This window comes from Sorex fumeus, unplaced genomic scaffold (assembly GCF_029834395.1).
Source record: "Sorex fumeus unplaced genomic scaffold, SorFum_2.1 ptg000053l, whole genome shotgun sequence".
In the NCBI taxonomy this organism is placed as follows: Eukaryota; Metazoa; Chordata; class Mammalia; order Eulipotyphla; family Soricidae; genus Sorex; species Sorex fumeus.
In genome coordinates this window covers 1,266,168-1,285,013 of record NW_026606110.1, presented here as the reverse complement: position 1 = coordinate 1,285,013, position 18,846 = coordinate 1,266,168, and positions in this window count along the sequence as shown.

The window sequence follows — 18,846 nt, the reverse complement described above, 5'->3', positions numbered from 1 at the left end:
GGGTTTCAGATTAAAAAATTGATGGGATCCCCAAACCTCTCTCCCTCCCAGGATGGCTGCCAACAGGGGTGGGGCAGAGTAAGAGGCTCACCCTGGAGCTTGAGGGGGTCCGGCCCCCCACAGGCTGAGTCCCTGTGGAGATGTGACCGCCGTGTCACGCCAGCAAGCTTCGTCCATGGAAGGAGAAAAAGGGCCCCCAAAGCAGTGCTCCCTGGAGGGCCCACTGCCAGAGCCTGGCACTGAAGGGTTGAGAGATAGCGGGGGGCCCGGAACAGGGGTGAGAAAGGGATTCGTGTGTGGTCCGTGCATCACATTCTCCCTCCCACCCCCATCCAGGAAGGATGCGAGCCCAGCTCGGCTCACCTGGACCTACCTCTGCCTCACCCACAAAGCAAACCTCAGAGTCAGGTGTCTGCCCCTGGGCCCCGCCCGCTGGGCCACCACGAGGTCACATGTGCAGTAGGATTCTGCCCATCTGTGGCCAGTGCTGACTGCCCAGGGAGGAGCCGGCTCGGCCAGCCCTAGAGGTCTAAGCAGTGCTCACTGCCCCTAGCCCTGGATGGCTGCCAGCAACTCTCACAGGAACAGGAAGAGAAACCCACCCCCAGCCCAGAGAAAGGCTGGCCTGGTTCCTCTGGCTACCACTGGGTCTGTGCTATCCAGGCCTCGGTGGGAGGCCTCAGTGGGAGGCCTCGGTGGGAGCACAGCCAGGACTGGCCAAGCTGCTCGGGTGTGTCCACTTGCCTGCCAGGTCCTGGGTCTCCTCCCAAGGGCAACAACACCCAAATACTCACCCAGAGGTGCCTCAGCGCACATATGAATCCTACACCCACCAGCCTCCCCAGAGCCGGGACCCGGAACAGTCTGCCTTCCCTGGGTGCTCAAAACTTGCTCAAAACTTGAGGGCGCATGTGAATGGGGGTGGAGTTGGGGGCACGCAGAGCCCTGCCAAATGCCCAGAGGAGCTAAGGAAGCTTAACTGCTGCAGTGGAGGCATGGAGGGAGGGAAGGGGGAAGGGAAGGGAGGAAGGGGAATGGGAGAGGGTAGGAAGGAAGGAAGGGAGGAAGGAGGGAGGGAGGGAGAGAGGGAGGGAGGGAGGGAGGAAGGAAGGAAGGAAAAAAGGAAGGAAGGAAGGAAGGAAGGAAGGAAGGAAGGAAGGAAGGAAGGAAGGAAGGAGGGAGGGAATGAGGGAGGGAGGAGAGAGGGAGGGAGGAGAGAGGGAGGGAGGGAGTGAGGGAATGAGGGAGGGAGGGAGGGAGAGAGGAAGGAAATGTGCTGGAGGGATTATGTTTATTAGGGGGTGCTCCCTGGGGTGCACTGAGAACTGACAGCTTCATTGCTATACAAACCGCCCAAGGCCAGAGCCATAGCACAGAGGGGAGGGCGCTCGCCTAGCACAGAGCCCACCCAGCTTGGATCCTGGCACCCCTGTGGTTCCCTAAGCCCCTCCGGGAGTGCAAAGTACAGAGCACAGAGTGAGCCTTGAGCACAGCAGGGTGTGGCCCCCAAACAAAAAAATGAATAAATGCAATAGTTTTATATGTAGTCCTTGTCATCTTATTCACTCTGTATACTAACTTGGTGTGGTATTAGCTTTATTTGCTTTGAAAGATACTCTCTTGCTTGGTGGCCACACCTGACAACGCTCAGGAGTTCCTCCTGGCTCTGCACTCAGGAGTTACTCCTGGCGGTGCTCAGGCGGGGGGGGGCGGGAGGGGGGTCCATACGGGATGCCGGGGATGGAACCCCGGTTCTCCACATGCAAGGCAAACGCCCTCCCTGCTGTGCTATTGCTCCGGCCCCTCTCCTTGGCTTTTTGAACATGGAGCATGTGGTTCTCGAAAGTGTTTCCTGCCTTCTCTGCCTTGGTTCTGGGTTGGGTTCTGCCGGCCGGGTCTTCCGCCAGCAGTGTCCCCTGCCTCTCCCAACCCGCTCAGCTCTGGCATCACTCCCAGCCAGGGCGTCTCTCTCGCAGTGCGCTGTCCCCCCCACCCCCGAAGAGCCATCAGTGCCCGCTGAGGACCTCAGGGCCCTTGCCAATCTCCCGTCTCCCTCCGCCCAGCCTCCTCGACTCCCGTCTGCTCGGCCCTTCGGTCTCCATGGATGTGCCACTGTCTTCGTGTCGAAGAGAAAAACAGTGGAATTCTTTTATCCTCTTGCATTATCTAAGATCAATAAGACAGAAATGACTAATAATGAATGTATTTTATTTTATGCATGAGCTTTCTATCAAGATTGTTCACAAAATTAAGAATATTTATAAGCTGTTCGTGGTAAGGTTTCAGTCTCCTCAGCAGCACTTTCTCACTTAATCCTCACCACAAACCACACCTTCTCAACTCGGGCAGTGCTCTGGGCCCTCCTGGGCTCCAATGCCTACCCTGAGGCCAGCCCCAGCTCTTGGGGCAACCCCCTGGGCCCATGGAGAGGCTCCCCTTGTCATGTGCCTGGCTCAGGGACTCTGTCCTTGAAGTCATTGGTCCCCATACTCTGTCTGTCTGGCTTGGGGAGGTCTGGGGGGGGGGGGTTGTTTTGCTTATTTTTTACTTGATATTCGAGACTCAATCTAGGCTCTGTCAATCCATCGAAGTCATTGATTCATCTATTCAGTCCATTTGGATTTGGGATTAGGGTGGTTCGGGTTTGTTTTTAAATTTTGTATTCAAGGACCAGAGCAATCGTAATTGGATAGGCCACTTGCCTTGCACGTGTCGGGCCTGGTTTCAGTCCTCGGCATCCCACATGGTCCCCTGAACACCACCAGGAGTAACTCCTGAGTGCAGAGCCAGGAGGAACCTCTGAGCATTGCCGGGTGTGACCCAAAAAAAAGCTAAATAAATAATAAAGCAAAATGAAAAAATAAATAAATAAATTTGTTATTCAAGAATAAATCTCGGGACCAGAGTGAGAGTCCAATGGGTAAAGCACTTACCTTGCCCATAGCCGACCTGGGCTCTATCCCTGGCACCACATATGGCCCCCCCAAACCCACATATGGCCCCCCCAAACCCCACCAGGAATGATCCCTGAGTGCAGAGTCAGGAGTAAGATCTGAGCATCACCAGGTGTGTCCTCCCCAAAAAAATGAATTAAAAATAAAATAAATCTTGGGGCCCAAGTAAAAGTACAGCAAGTAAGCCTTCACATGGCCAGCCTGGGTTCAATCACCAGGACCCCATTATTGCCCCCAAGTCTGTCAGGAGTGATCCCTAAGTGTAGAGCCAGGAGTAAGTCCTGAGCACCACTGGATATGACCTCCCAAACAAAAAATAAATAAATAAAATAAAAAATAAATAAAAATAAATCTAGTCTTCGTGACCCACCATGACCTGATGGCTTGTCCAATAGGTGGTTTCAATTTTCTCTCCCGGGAACATTTTCTTGAATCACATACGTCAGGATCTAATGTTTTCTCTTGCTTTCGTTTCCATCTTCAGGGATTTCTGTTCTCTGTGACTTGGATTTTCTTTGCCGCTCTTCAATATTTATCTCTTTCCCCTTACATTCTTGTTCTCTCCTTCTGTGCTATATTTTACTATAGCGAACTGACTTTAGACTTTTTTATTTTCTGATTTATTTTTATTTATTTTATGTGTGTGCAGGGCTGTGGGTCAAGCCCAGAGCCTCACACAGGGGGGATTGTCTAGGTACCGCCCGCCAATAGGCCTGGCTCAGGATTTTTCAACTTTTTTCCTTCTCTTTGTATTTTCGCGGCACTATCTATTGTCTACGCTGCTTCCTCATTTCCTTAGTTTTATCTCCATTTGGGAAACAAATTTTTCTTTACATCTTCCCTGTAAAAAAAAAAAATTTTTTTTTTCTTCATATCTTCCCTGGAAACTGACTTCAGAACTTTTCTTGCTTCTGACTTGTTTTTCTTATGCAACTCAAGTATTTCCTCCCTGCCTTGTCCTTCACTTTGAAGTCCTAAAGTTGCCGACTGGATCTGTCTGGTGCATGTGTCCTTGTAGCGTTTGCTGTTTGCAGGGGTATTATCCTCCTTGTCTCTGTGTACAAACAGTAATTTCAGGAGTTGGAGCAATTGCAGTACTGTACTGCTGGTAGGGCACTTGCCTTGCAGTGACCAAACGGGTTCCATCCCCGGCATCCCATAGGGTCCCCCCAACCTGCCAGGAGTGATCCGTGAGTTGCAGAGTCAAGAGTTACCCCTGATCATCGCCAGGTGTGCCTCCCAGCACGACAAGAAATAATAAAAAATCAAAAATCAAAAATTATATTTGACTTACCCCTGGCTTCCGCAGACCCTCCCAGCCACCCCGCTCCTTTAGGGAATGAGCCTTTCCCTAATTACTTGTTCTTAACTCGAGCTCCCTCCGTTTGTGGTGAAGAGCTGAGAAATTCGCGAGCTCATGGCTTCGTGGACAGGCATGGATGGGCTCTGTGCTTCTCTCCATACCCAGCCGGGAGATTTTCATCCATTTCCTCCCTCCACATCCTGGGAGATGCTGACGCCGTCTTCCCCCGCCTCTGCGTGAGCCTCCCTGGGAGGCACTCTGGGGTAGCTGGCTCTATCCTGCTCCTGGGCCCTTCCAGGATCCTGGTGATGTAGGCAGGCAGCTAGGGAAGACCCCTCCCCAGGCGATGGGGGTACGTTTCCTGGGAAGTAATAGCTCTGAAGTTGCACAGGCCAACCGTGCAGAAAACAGGAACCAAGGCCTGATAAGACCTTCACCTGATGCCAACCACAGATCAAGAGGGGCTCCTGCAGAAACAGAAGACCAGGAAACGAGTTTCAGAAAAGACCATCACCGCTTCCAACCCCTCTGGTAATCGCCTTAGCAACAGACTTTGACCTAAGTAGACGCCCCATGTGGGAGCAGGTTGGAGAAACCCCATAAACGCCACCTTGAACAAAGGGAGCACGTGTATATGCTGCCCAAGCCCATGCGCTGCTTGTGCCCATGTGGCCAAGCACACGTGGTGCCCAAGCACATCTGTTGCACGCATCTCCCCTCTCGAGACGTGGACTTTCATGCTTTTCTGTCTAATGCTGGGGTGTGTGTAGGGGCTCTCTCTGCCCTTGGAGAAGCCCGGGTTCTCTCTTGAGCACGTTACTCTCCACTCTCTTCCACGTTCCCTCCCTCCTTCCCTTCAAAACCTCCAAATAAAAACTAATTTCACTGCTCATCTACTCCCGAAATTCCTTTCTCCGAGGCAAGACAAGAACCCAGGAACCCTGGGTCCCGGGTGGCAGAGGTGGATCGGGAGAGAGTAACCATCTCTCTCCTCCCACGTCACATGAGCCCCCCGTGGGGCCCAGCAAGATCACTGGCATTGCCCAGACCCCCTCCCAAATGCAACTCCCCTCCCCGTGGCCCAGGCGACCTGTCCCCTGGTTCTCTGTCCTTCCGGCCTTCCTCCTTCCTCCTCTGCAGAGTGCGGCGGGGCCCACGCGGCCATTGAGGGTCTCGCAATGTCAGGGCAGCTATGGCTCAGTGACCTGCTGCGGATTGGCTGATGACCCGGCTTTGAGGGCTCCTGTTGAACTTTGCCGTCTGTTTTTTGTTTGTTTGTTTGCTTGCTTGTTTTGTTTGTTTTTTTCATGCTGCCCCTGTCCTGGTTTCTGAAACGCCTGTCTCGGGGCCCAGGACTCTGAAAGAGTTTCTTCCTTGTTGGTTTTCAGAGCGAAGCCAGGAAGGAGGGGCAGGGAGGGTTGGTGCCTTGGGCATCCCCAAGCATGTCAGACGGGGAGCCGTGATGGGGAGCACAGCCCGACAAGCGGAGTGGGCTCTCCGTGCGGGGGCGCCGGGGACCTACCACGTCACTTTGAACCCATCTCGCTAGACCCAGCAGACACAGGCCCAAGCACCTGGGGTACAAGAAGAGCAATGTTCCGTTCTGTTTGAAGCTTAACCCTCCTGGCCACACTCTTCTCCCCTGTCACTCCAAACCCAGAGCCCTCCACCCCACTACCCTCCCACCCCCCGCCCCTTCCTGTGCTTCTGGGGAATTCAGAATACCTGATGAGTTTTCCACTGTGGGCCTCTCTCTCTGGCCTTGGAGATGCCATGTGGGGCCTCAGCAGCCCCCCGCGAGCACACCCGTGCTGCCTGTGCTCACAATCAGGCTGTCCTCCCGACCGAGCTGCTCTGTTGCCCTCTTGCAAACCAACCCAGGGCCCAGGCGGTGACAAGACTTAGACTCCACTGAGGCCGCATGCCCCGGTGCCCTCTGCTCCTGCCTAGTTTGGGCCCTCCTCAGGGTTGCCGGGAGGAGGAAGTGGGTTGTTCCATCCAGGCCAGGAAGCACTGGTGCACTGGGTGTGCAGTGGGATGGGGCAAAGCCCCTTCTCCAGATGCAGAGCACCGAGCTGAGATTCACTGGATGGTTTACATAGCTAGTGGCCTGAAGCAGGGGCCACACGACTTTGTTTTGTGTTTTTTTTCAATGTTTTCAGGGTCCCACCTGGCACTATCTCTCTTCAGGCTCATATTGAAAGAGAAAATGTGCTTCAGAAATGACGAGCATGAAAAACACGCATTTTTGCCGCATCGCTGGGCGGAAGGACCCGAGGCTGGACAGCGGTGGGCACGCTCGCTGGTGGCAGCTTAGAGCGTCCACCCCTCTGTCCTCCTCTCAATCTTTCCCACCCCGCAGTCTGCAGACAGGAGACCAACCCCCGTCCTTCTGCTTTGCCCGCCTCTCTCACCCTGAGTTGTCCCCGGGGGTCACCACACCCTCTGAGCCCCAGGAGGAAGCTGGGAGACTGATTCCCACCACCCCTGGCCTCGTTTCTGGGAAACCCCGGGAATTCGATTCTTTCCTGTTCTTGCAGCCTGATGGCCAGGAGAGCAAGCTGTCTCGCCTTCTGTGTTTGCTCAGTTGTGACAGGAGCCCCTCGGGTCCATGAGGGTGGCCAGCAGACAAAGGACAACGGTGCTGGGCCCAAGCGGGCACTTGGTGCCGGCCCCAGGGACAAGCAGGGCTTGCTGAAGGCAGGCCAGGAAGGGCAGTCATGTGCTTGCTGCAAATGCATTGGCAAGGCCAGGAGTCACCATCTTTGCTCCTGCTGTGAGGGTCCCCTTGAGGGCAGAAACCTGGGCACAGAGAAGGAGGACCCTTGTCCACTGAAGATGCCGTGAGCTCCAGACCCCGGTCTCTCTTGGAACCAGGGTCCCAGGGGCTCTGACCCAGCCTTTGGTGAGTGGCACTGGGGGACCCAGAATGGAAACCCAGTCCTGGGGGGTCAGAGAGGTGGGGTGCAGCGTGCGGGGCTGGGCCCTCCCTGCCAGTTTCCTCCCCCTCCTCCACTGTCTGCCGGCTGCCCCTGGCCCCGCTGTGTCTGCGCCAAGCACTTAGGTGGGGGAATCAGGGCGGAAACGTGCGACCGCCGATTCGATTCGTTGTCCCACAGAGCCCAGTTGAGGCTGCCTGACTCAGACAGAACTGGGCCGCCAGGAGCTGGTGCCGGGTGGAACTCTCCAGAAGGATGAGGCAGTGGAGGAGAGCGGCAGCCCACACTCACTCCCGCAGGACGCCTGCTGGTCCCTCATCTGCAGAGCGGGAGCTCACAACTGGGGCATTTTTTCTTTTTTGGTAGACCGAGGAAACAAATACCTTTCCCCCAAAATGGAAACTTCTGGCAGCACTTCCCCGCTGTTCTGTGCAGGAATGGAGCTGCCTCCGGGGTGCCCCGGGGCCTGAGGGCTGCTTGGCCCGGCTGACGTGGCGTTCTATTTGGGGACACTTTTGTCTCCTTTTTTTTGCTGCCAACTGTCACTTCTCAGCGTGTCACCTTCCAGAATCTCCCATTCCTGTCTTTGAAGTTTGCAGGGACAGACATGAGTCTCCCTCCCGGGGGAGGAAAGAGCCCGGAGCCGGCTGCTGGAGGGCCCCGCCTACTTCACTGGCTCCCGGGCAAGAGAGTCCGTTAGGATGAGTCTTCCTCCATGTTCTCCCTCGGTTGTCACTGTCAGCCTCCCCCAAACTGCACCCCCCACCATACACACACTCACACACTCACGCACACTCTCACCTATTCTCACTCTCTCTCTCTCTCTCTCACACACACACACACTCTCACACACTAAGTCTTACAAACTCCCACACCCGCACACATTCTCTCACGCGTTCACGTAGTCCCACCTCACAGAGGCTCTTACACACACACACTCATAAACACTCACATGCTCTCTCACATGCACACATTCACGCTCTCAACATATTCTCTCTCACGCTCATACACACAAACATGCTAGCACGCTCTTACACATCCTCTCACACACAGTGACACACTTTGACTTTCACACGCATACTCGCACACACACGGACACGCTTACACACACTCCTTCTGACACTTACACAATCTCTTACGCACGCATACACACTCTGCACACATTCGCACATGCAGACACACATTCTCGCTTTCATGCGTGTCCTCTCTCACACCCTCACACACTCACTGGAGCAGAGGCCTGTCCTTCAGAGGAGTTGCTACCTCCTGCAGCCACATCCTGTCGCCGGGGCAGGTGCAGGACCAAGGGAAGAGTCCCTCGGGGAGTCCCTCCCCCCATTTCAGACCCCGTCTGGGTCCTGAGGATGTTGGGACTCCCTGCCCAGCTGGCCCTGAGCTCTCCACCTCTGGAGTCCCTTCCACGTGCCTGTCCTCAGGAGAGAGGACAGTGCTGGTGGAGTGGCACTTCCGGGGGCCAGGTGCCTTCTGGGGCTCTGTGGGTGGCGCCTGGCTGTGCCAGCAGGACACGTGCGCATGAGGGCAAGCCCTTCGCATCCAGCCCTCTGCAAGGAGCAGGGCTGAGGCCATTCTCATCTCCCCTGAGCTGTGCCTGTCGTGGGAAGCCGCAGCCCCTGCTTTGTCCAGGGCTGTCCCGTGGTCTCGTGTAGGTAGTTACCCGCCTTTCCAGTTCGTGGCCTCAAGCCCACCTGCTTCTCCACTTCTCTGCTAAACACCCAATTGACTTTGCCAACCCAGGCCGCGCACTTCAGTGCTTCTTTTCTTTTCTTTTCTTTTCTTTTTTGTTTTGTTTTAGTGCCACATCCAGCTGTGCTCAGGGCTTACTCCCGGATCTGTGCTCGAGGATCACTCCTAGCAGTGCTCAGGAGACCACCCAGGGTGCCAGGGACCAAACGTGGGTCACCACATGCCAGGAACTCTACCCACTGTACTATCTGTTGCTCTAGAGTCCCCTGGCCTCTGTCTTCTAAGCCTGAGAAACCTTGCCCTCCCTTTCTTTTTGTTTGTTTGTTTTTTATTTGGGGGCCACGGCTGGCAATGCTCAGGTGCTAGGGTGGTCACTCCCTGTTTGTTTGTATAAAAACTGTATTCCTTCATGAGCCTGAAGACCAGGAGGTCTCTTAGCAAATAGCCACAAGGCAGCTTGCGTATCTTCTCTCCTACAAAACACATGGAAACAGGGCCGAGAGACGCTACTTCACCCATCTCAGCAGATGAGACGCAGAGTTCACATCACCCAGGCGAGGCTCTTTTCCCTGTTGGTTCATCCACTCCATTCTTCAGGCCCGTGCCCCAGTCAGATGCAAATGTGAGTGGCTTCCCCTCTGCTGAAACCTGAACATGGGCCCCCACTCCTTGGGAGGGGTCCTAGTTCCCCCAGGACAGATTCTCCATCTTTCCAGACTCCCCACCAGTCAACTCCCATCTACAGCCTCCACGTGATGCCGCCCACAGCTCGCGGGCGATGATCACCCTCATAATGGTTGATGGTGCCATTTGTGTAACCTGGATGACTCTTGCACTGGGCCCCTTCCTGCACCCCCCCCCCACTTCCCTTCACCTCCTGGCTGTTCCTTGATGCTCCCCCCAGGCATCTCAACTGTCTAGCCTGCTACTCTCTCCTAGCCAAGACTGAGTGATTGTCCTTCTCCTGGGCTCCCGCAGTTCAGGGACAACCTGTGTCTCACAATAAGCCAGTACTGTTGGACTGAGAAGTCTTTGGCTGACTCCTCATCTTGAAAATAGGGTCTTCGTATCATGCTAAGTGAAATGAGTCAGAAATAGACAGACAGACATAGAACGACTGCACTCAACATAACATGAGACTGGCACCCAAGGATAGTAAGACACAAGGGCCAGGAATGTTGCTCCCTGGTTGGAAGCATGAGAAGACTGCTGGGGTAGAGAAGGGATCACTATGTAATGATGGTTAGAGGGATCACTCAGGACGGGAGATGTGTGCTGAAAGTAAATAAAGAGGCTATCACCAAATGTGATAGCATCCCAGTATCTGTATTGCAAACCATTATGCCCCAGAGTAGAGAAAGAGTATGGGGGAAATTGTCTGCCACAGAGGCAGGGGGAGGGTTGGGATGGGAGATACTGGGGACATCGGTGGTGGAGAATGTAAACTGGTGGAGGGAAGGCTATTTGATCATTGTATGACTGAAATTAAAACATGAAAGCTTTGTAACTGTGTCTCATGGTGATTCAATTAAAGAAAAGAAAGAAGGAAAGAAAGAAGGCAGGAAGGAAAGAAAGAAAGAAGGAAAGAAAGAGTTTCCTTTCTTCATGACCCAACTTCACGACCCATGACCCAACCTCACTGCACAAAGTCTTCAGCAGGTGCTCCCTGAGACCAGCATGTGGGCTCTGTGACTCGGGTTGACTTCCTTGCCACCTGCCTCAGCATCTCTTCACTGCTCTGCTCAGTTCCTTGTGACTTAGACTTCTGGATACCAACAGTTCTAATATTCACGGAGCAGCCAGCAATTCTGTGAGCACGCACAGGGCAGTGAAACATAACTCCTGCCTCCAAGGAGAGGCTAACCTTGTTGATTTTCTTGGAAATGAAAGAGCACATCATTTACCACAGAACAGCTTTGTTTTGTTATTTTTATAGAAAAGACATCAAAAAGGTTTTTTTTTTTATTGTTTGAATATCCTAAGGTGCTGGATGATGAGTGAACCAAGTTTCCTGGCCCTGGGTCCAGGGTTTTATCTGGCAGTTGGGGTCCAGAAGGACACAGTGTGGGGCAGGTGGGGGGAGGGGGAGGATGGTGGGAGACGTTCAGGCAGGAACAAGACTCCAGGAGTTAGAAATCTGCAGATCCATGCAGAGAGGGGGAAGATTTTCCTATTCTTTCTTGTCATTTGGCCCAAAACATTGGAACCACCCACTTCCACAGACTTTGTGGGGTCACTTTGCCTCGTAGCGGTGGTTTTGTGGCCCAGGGTCTGGTTCTAAGGCACAAACATTCAGACACACACGGGGCATGTGGCCGTGTCTGGAGACATTCATGGTTGTCACGAGAAGCCCCGGGTGGGTGCTGGCATCTCTTGGCAGGATGTGGGCCTGGATGTGGTGCCCGCAGCGGAGGCTGGATGCTGGCAGTGCTGCGATGGACACTCTGCCCAGTGTTCAGGTGGGGCCACAGCACCGCCTTCCAGAGACCCACAAAAACATCCCCATGGTATCGTGGCTCCGCTGTCGCCAGCCTGCCCCTGTGGTGACGCTGACTCACCCATGAGGACAAAACTACGCCTCTGACAGGCACCAGAGCAAGTTGGGGAGGTTTTGCAGGCTATAATAAAGTTTTGGGGGTTTTTTGGGGGGGAGAAGGGGCAGTGTTTGGGCCACACCCAGAGGTGCCTGGGACTTACTCCTGGTGGGGCCCAGGCGAGGACCATATACATATACAAGTATCAAGTACCAAACCCGGGTTGGTCACTTGCAAGGCGAGCACTTTCCCTGCTCTGTCCCTATAGTGACAGCTTTAATTCTCTCCACCTCCTCCTGTCCTGCTGTCTTTACAAGGAGGAGGGGAGAGACAAGAAAGAAATGGGAATTCTATTGGACATAACATTGAAAACAGCGGCATTCAAGAAGGAGCTTCCTTCAAAGGAAAGCTACAAAGGAAAGGCCCTAAGATTCACAGCAGGCCCGTGCCAGCGGGAAGAGAGTGGAGGGAGAGAGAGAACCGAAAACTCAGGCTGCCGAAGTCTCTAGCCTGCTAAATGATCACTCACATTCCAAGAGACCAGACGGAGCTCAGGGAAGGGAACAGCTTAGGGAACTCACAGCCTTGATACCCGTTTTATAAGAAGCACTAAAGGAACTTCTTTGAAAGGCAGGACAAACCCTTCAGCACTTGGCGTTGAATGTGGCGCTCGCTCTGGTGCTTACGGCGGCCCAGTGCTAGGGAAGAAATGTGTTTCCTCCCATTTTGCCCAGGGATATTGTGCATTCTCAATAAGTAATTGATGCTTCATTTATAGCGAACGTTACGTAGCTGATCGAGTGCTTTTGTTTTTCACCTCCATAGAGATCTCTATGACAATCCTTTACTTCTTAGTACAGACACCTAAGCCGCAACTGTGAAGTTTCCTAACATAAAGCCAATATTTCTTTTCTTGGATAAAACAGCCTTTTGTACCTCTTGAGGCCTATTCAGACTCTCCCCTTAATTTCTCCTTAACTCTCTTCACTCTTATGCTTGTAGGATTGATCTGCTTTGTGGAAATCTTAAAAATGCATTTAGTACGGAATAATTCTTAACATTAATGTGATTTTTTAAATGTATGTGCCTATGCAAATAATTTTGTGGAAAATTACTTTATAAATTTATTATCGATTTTGTATTATGTGGAATTCCAGAAGTTCAGCCCTAGCCAGTCCCCAATGTTCGTAGGTATCAGCAGGCTCTCAACTGGCTCTATCTCCTCCTCCTCCTCCTCCTCCTCCTCCTCCTCCTCCTCCTCCTCCTCCTCCTCTCCTCCTCTCCCTCCTCCTCCCCTTCCCCCATTTTCTCCCTTTGTACCTCTTTTCTTTCTCTCACCCCCCCCCATAAATGGGTGATGCCCAGTCCTTGACCTCACTAGGCCCACTTGGGTGTACCCACATGGAGCTGGTCCTGCCAGAGCTCCATGATCATGTCACAGTCCCGACTTGTCACTCATCCTTTCCACTGGTTCTCCACTGGCTGTTCTTCAGGCTGACAGGCTTGGTTACTGCTCTTGATGTGTCCCAGGGCCTCTTAAATAAGGCCTGTGGATGCTTGCAGGAGCAGGCTGTGGGAAAGTGGGAGAGAGGTGGAAGATGCAGGGACCCCAGTAGGTGGTGGGTGGTGGGTGCAGGAACAGAGAGGGAAGGGGGTCAGAGGGGCCCTGGGTGAACTGGTGAGAATCAGAGGATTCCCAGGAGCAGCAGTCAGGTATGTCTGTGCGGGTGGTTCCTGGGCCGATAGAAGGGGCGTGATCCACAGGGAGAGGAGGGAGAGTGTCCCTGTTGGCACGGGGGGGGGGGGGGGGGGGGCATGGAGGAGTGGCCAGCCTTACATAAGAACAGGCTGCATGGAAACTGAGTCAAGGTCAAAAGAGGAACGTGTGTGTGTGTGCGTGCGCGCGCATGTGTGTCCGTGTGTGTGTGTGTTGCTAAGATTCAAATCTGGCTCTTTGCATCTGCGTGTGTTGGGGTAGGGGCATTGCCCAGGATCAAACCTGGGACCTTGTACATTTATCCCACCTCAGAGTGGCAACCTGAACCTGAGACCTGGGCTCCTTGGAGGAATTTCTGCTTAGACAGTTGAGCCCCAGACCGATGTGTTGGTCTCAAGGTGTCACCTCCAGCCCTTGTCACCCACTTGTCTGGCTACAGCTCGGTGGTGACCTTCAGGAAAGGGATTTGCTAAGAAAGAAATTTGCTTTCTCAGTGCGAGACTGCAGACCCACCGCGAAGTCTCCCTGGATGGAAGGTAAGAGAGAGAAGATGGGCAAAATTCTGGAAACCAGGGCTGGGTGCTGGGAAGACAGAGCAGAGGCGTTCCCTAGGGTAGATGAATATTTTAAGTGCAGTGAGGACAGCACTTGCCTTGCACGTGGCCAACCCGGGCCAGATCCCCAGCACCGCATATGGTGCCTTAACCCCTCTAGGAGTGATCGCTGAGCAGAGCCAAGAGTCACAACTGGGTGTGGCTCCCCCCCAAAAAAAAAGACTTGTTCGTGGAACTCTGCATCATTTGGTCATTTCCCAGAATCTAGACAGTCTTTTTCAGTAATGTAGAGGTTCCGTTCCCCTCCCACTTGCATGCAGAAATGCTCAAAACAAAACAGAAGCAGAGTATGAACAGTGGCTCAAATGATGAACTCCTCTCGGGTCCCTCTGATGAAGGCACCTGTGTAGAGGGCCCTGGGGACAGCCACTGTGCTTTCAGACTGAGACCTCCAAGCCAGAGATGCCCTAGCAAGGCCCGTGACTGGGGTCAGGGGCAATTCATGAGTGGGTGCCATGCTGCAGAGGGCGTGGCGGGCAGTCAGCCTTCTGCCTGGCTGTCACTTGCGGAGTCACTGCCACCCACTGTCCCCTCATGGTGCATGAGCACCAGCTCTGGGGAGGCGCCCTGAGCAAGGCTTGCGTGACCCCATGGAGTCGGTCAGTCCCTCTCCATACACCTCCAGTGACTCAGGCGCCCCACGCTCCCAGGACCAAACTGGCAGTTGGAGGCCTGTGTGTCCATGTGGCCAGTACCAGCGTCCTCAGGGGCCTCATTAACCCAGTTCTCCGTGATCCCTTGAGGGCTGGCTCCAAACAGGCCCCAGCAAGGCTCTTATTACTTTTCCAGAACACTCGGGATCATCATTTAGACACCAGCCTGCTCAAAACAAACAGAACATTCTGGATGGGAGAGAGGCTTGTTTCTCACTGCCGCCTCTGTGGATGACTGTTTCAAGAACTCAGCACCGAGGCGTGTACTGAGACCGTGTTATGTAAACACAACTGGAACTTCAAGAGAGATCTGTTTCCTGGTCCCCGGACTTGTCCCGGCCAACGCAGCCTCCGAGAGCGTGAGGATAAAAGTCATCCGGCCATATGCTTGTTTTCTTCTCTTTCTCAAAGGATGTTCCCAGTGAGACACAGACGTGAGCAAAGGGGAACTAGAGTGAGAACAGGACCTTCAGAGTGGGAGTCGACTGTGGCTTCGCAGCTTCTGGCCTGTCGGAGAGAATCAGTGAGCTCAGAACCCAGTTCCTGCCATGTCTAAAACCCTTGAGGGGTTCCCTGCCTGCACTTCCTGATCCCTGAATACCTGGACACTCTGGACTGCTGGTCTGCCCTGGAGGGGGAGTTTTTCAAGTCACCTCTCTCCCCCCCACACACACACCAGGTACTCTGCTAAACAAAGTGGGACAGTGGGACCTGAGTGGGTAAGGGTCCCCTATCAGGGTGTGAAGGCTGAAGTTCTCCAACTGCCCTGACCTTTAAGTCAGTCAAGAACCGTGTAGACTCTGGTTAAGAACTGCATACTAAGTTTCAAGAGAGCACATCTGTCAAGGTACTAAGTTACCGGAATTGTTAGACCATCAGGTATCTGGGATAAATCTGGACTCCCAGTAAAAGGCAGCACTGAGGGAGCTGGGGGTTCGGACTAGAGTGTGCTCTGGGTATTTCTGCGATTTTCTGTTCAGAACCTGGAGTACTGGCACAGAGTGCTGTGTCTACGTCTGTTCCCTCCTTGTGACTTTTGGTTGACTGAAAGGGAAGTATCTGGGACTGAACTGGCTGTTTCCCAGCTCAGAAGGTTCTGGACTTGCCTCCTCACGCGGCTGTTTGACAGAGAGGGCCTCGCACACTCAAGTAGCTGATCTCGGTGTCAACAGAAGAGAGGGGGCAGCCCTTTCTTCACAGGGCTTGGGGTAGAGGGCACAGGTGATGTGCAAAGACACCTCTCTCCGGGCCCTTTTCTTTCCCCCAACTTTAAAGGAGAAGTTGAGCCTGTTCATCTACTGGCTAGAAAGAGTCTGAATGAATAAAGTGAGTTTCCTATAAAGTCATCAGTGACGTGCGAATGCCCTGGAGGGGGAGTTTTTCAAGTCACCTCTCCCACACACACGCACACCAGGTACTCTGCTAAACAAAGTGGGACAGTGGGACCTGAGTGGGTGAGGGTCCCCTATCAGGGTGTGAAGGCTGAAGTTCTCCAACTGCCCTGACCTTTAAGTCAGTCAAGAACTGTGTAGACTCTGGATAAGAACTGCATGCTGAAAGAAAGTAAAGGAACAAACGTGGTAACCCTTCGGTATCTGTATGACAAACCATAATGCCCAAAAGGAGTGGGGGGGGGGGGGAGAAAAGAGAGGGGGAGGGAGTGAGGGAGGGAGGGAGAGAGGGAGAGAGAGAGAGAGTAGGAAAGTGTCTACCATAGAGGCAGGCTGGGGGAGGGGGTGGCGAGAAGGAACTGCAGTCATTGGTGATGGGAAGTGGACACTAGTGTAGGGACATTAGTGTTGGAACATTGTATGTGACTGAGACTCAATCATGAACAGCTTTGCAATTGTTTATCTCATGGTGACTTAAAAATATTTTTTGAAAGAAAAAGAACTGTGTAGTGTGTGTGCGTGTGTGCGTGCACGCACGTGCTCATGTTGCAGACCTAGGTCCTGACGCGTACCTGACATGTGCTCTACCACTTGTGTCACATCCCTTCCAAGGAAATATTTTTTAGGAAAACATTCAAGGCTAAGTACGCGGGACTGGATGACTCTCATACAAATCCTTTCCATTCCTAGGTGTCTCTTCTGTTTGGGCTTGATGACTCTGTGTGGGTGCCGATAGTGCAGGCTGTGACTGAGGTGACCGTTTCACACGCTTTGAGGTCAATCCCCCCATCGACTCTGTCCACTGACCCCGACCTGTGACAGTCTCTTCCGAACCTGGGAATGCTGTGTGTGCATGTGCATTTGGGAAGGCCACGGGGGCGCTATTTCTAGTGAACTTCACAAACACTGTACAGTCACACAAGCTTTCAAACACAACTGCAGCTCTGTTGAGGCTTCTGGAAGCAGAATCCAAGGGCCTTGCTCAAGCTTTCTTTCCTCTGGTTCCCAGTGGCCAAGTTGATGGCCATATTCTCACACTGAATATTCCTATTTCAAAGGCCTTCGCAAGTACACAGCTGGTGCCAGCTCCACCAGAGGAGGAAGGATAAAGCTCTTTCTGTATCCCTGAGATGAAATGAACACTTACTTCCCTCATATCTGGGGCTGGGGCAGCTGTACTTCTCTCGCCGCTGGGGCTGGGGCGGCCATGCACCCACCCAGAGCTGAGGGAGTGTCCCCCCGTGTACCCAAACCCTTCTCATTATGGTCTGAAGTTGCAGCAGGATGCCAGGGGAAAGCCACACGTTCCTCACGACTTCAACCACATTAAGTAGCATTTAAAATATTGTATCCATACCCTAAAAAAAACTGCCCAAATCCATCCTCCAGCTTGCTTAGTTATAAGCTAAAGACACACGCTTGCCAGGGCCGTCCTGAGATACGCTCCGTGTCCAAGTAAAGGCAGGGGTCATCTCGGTTCATAAACCCCTTCCTCTCCCTGCTACACAAGCCAGTAGGACATTCACCTCTGGGGGTCAAGGTGTCCCCGAGATGGACCAGCCGGAACCCCATTTCCAGTGAGATTCACCAGCAGTCCCTGCATCCCAGGATTGCACATCAACTTCAGAAGATGGGATGTCTACTCTACATGCTGGAACTCCCTGAGAGGTTGAAGGCTTGTCTCTCCCTAGACTGAAGGCGTCTCCCAAAACGTGTGCCATGGAGGAGAGAGTGAAGTGTCAGGCCCTGGAGAACTCCACTGCCTCTTCTGGCCCACCCTTGTCACCCACTGCAAGGACGCTTGGGGGTGGTTTGAGAACTCGCGGTAAATCAGACAGGATATACTGACATCTGCTGGTATTGATTAAGCAAAGACTCCTGAATTAATAAGCCTTGTCGTGATGACTATGATTGAGCAGCTGGCCTCTCAATCTTTAGAACTCTGTCAGAACTTCCCTAAATGCCCGTTCAAGGCCTTCACTCCCCTCTGCCCCTCCCCTGCCCTGATATTTGGCATTAGGCCTAACCTACTCATTTAAGCCTTCAGTAATAAGTGCCTTTTTTAAAACTCTAGTTTCATTCATCCTAGATCAAAATTGACTGCTGTGATGCTGTGACCTCTTGGCTAATTTAGGACCTCAGTTTTATTTGTTGGAGGGAAAGGCATATTCAACTGTGCTCAGGGCTTACTCCTGGCTCTGCAGTCAGGGATCATTCCTGGTGGTGCTCCGGAGACCACATGGGGTGCTGGGAATCGAATCTGGGTCATCCACGTGCAAGGCAAACACCCTACCCACTGGATTATTTCTCAGGCCCAAAATAAGATGGATTTTTTTGTGTTTGGGGGTGCCTTTTGGTTTGGGGGACCACACCTGGAAGTTCTCAGGGCTTACTCGGGGGGCTGTATGGAGTGCCAGGGATCAAGCCTGGGTCAGCCACGTGCTATGCAAAAACACTTTACCCACTGTACTATCTCACCAGTTTTAATAACATGATTTATTTCATAATTAGGTCTCAAAATGGTGGTCCACCTCACGGTGGTTGGGATGGAAGCGACTCTTTTAACTGGGAATAAATGTAAAATATCCTAGCTTCCTGCAGAGAAGACAGACAGGAGAGCCGCCTGCAGTGAAGTGGGGTGTGGCCCATCCAATTTCGTGCTCCTCAAGCGTCTGACCTTTCCAAAAATAGAGCTAATCAGATTTAGGAGAGAATTACCACTGTCTCCTTATTAGCATGACATGCTCTGTAGTTGTCTGTCAGGAGAAGGAAAACAACAGTTTCCACCCGGCTTTTCAGAATGAAAAATGAAGACAGATTTTTGACTTGTCCAGAGTCAGAGGCAAATCCATGAATGGAATCTGGGAGTCACTAAGTCTTGGGTCTTGCCACCTTCTGAAGTGTGTTTCCATTTAAACATGAGTGACATGGAGTCAGTTGTACAGGTTTTTAAAACGCTCTCTGCACGGCCTGGGCTAAAACCTTGTTTAAACTTTGCTCCCTCTCATCTCCTGGTTTTGATTATTCCCCAGGAGCA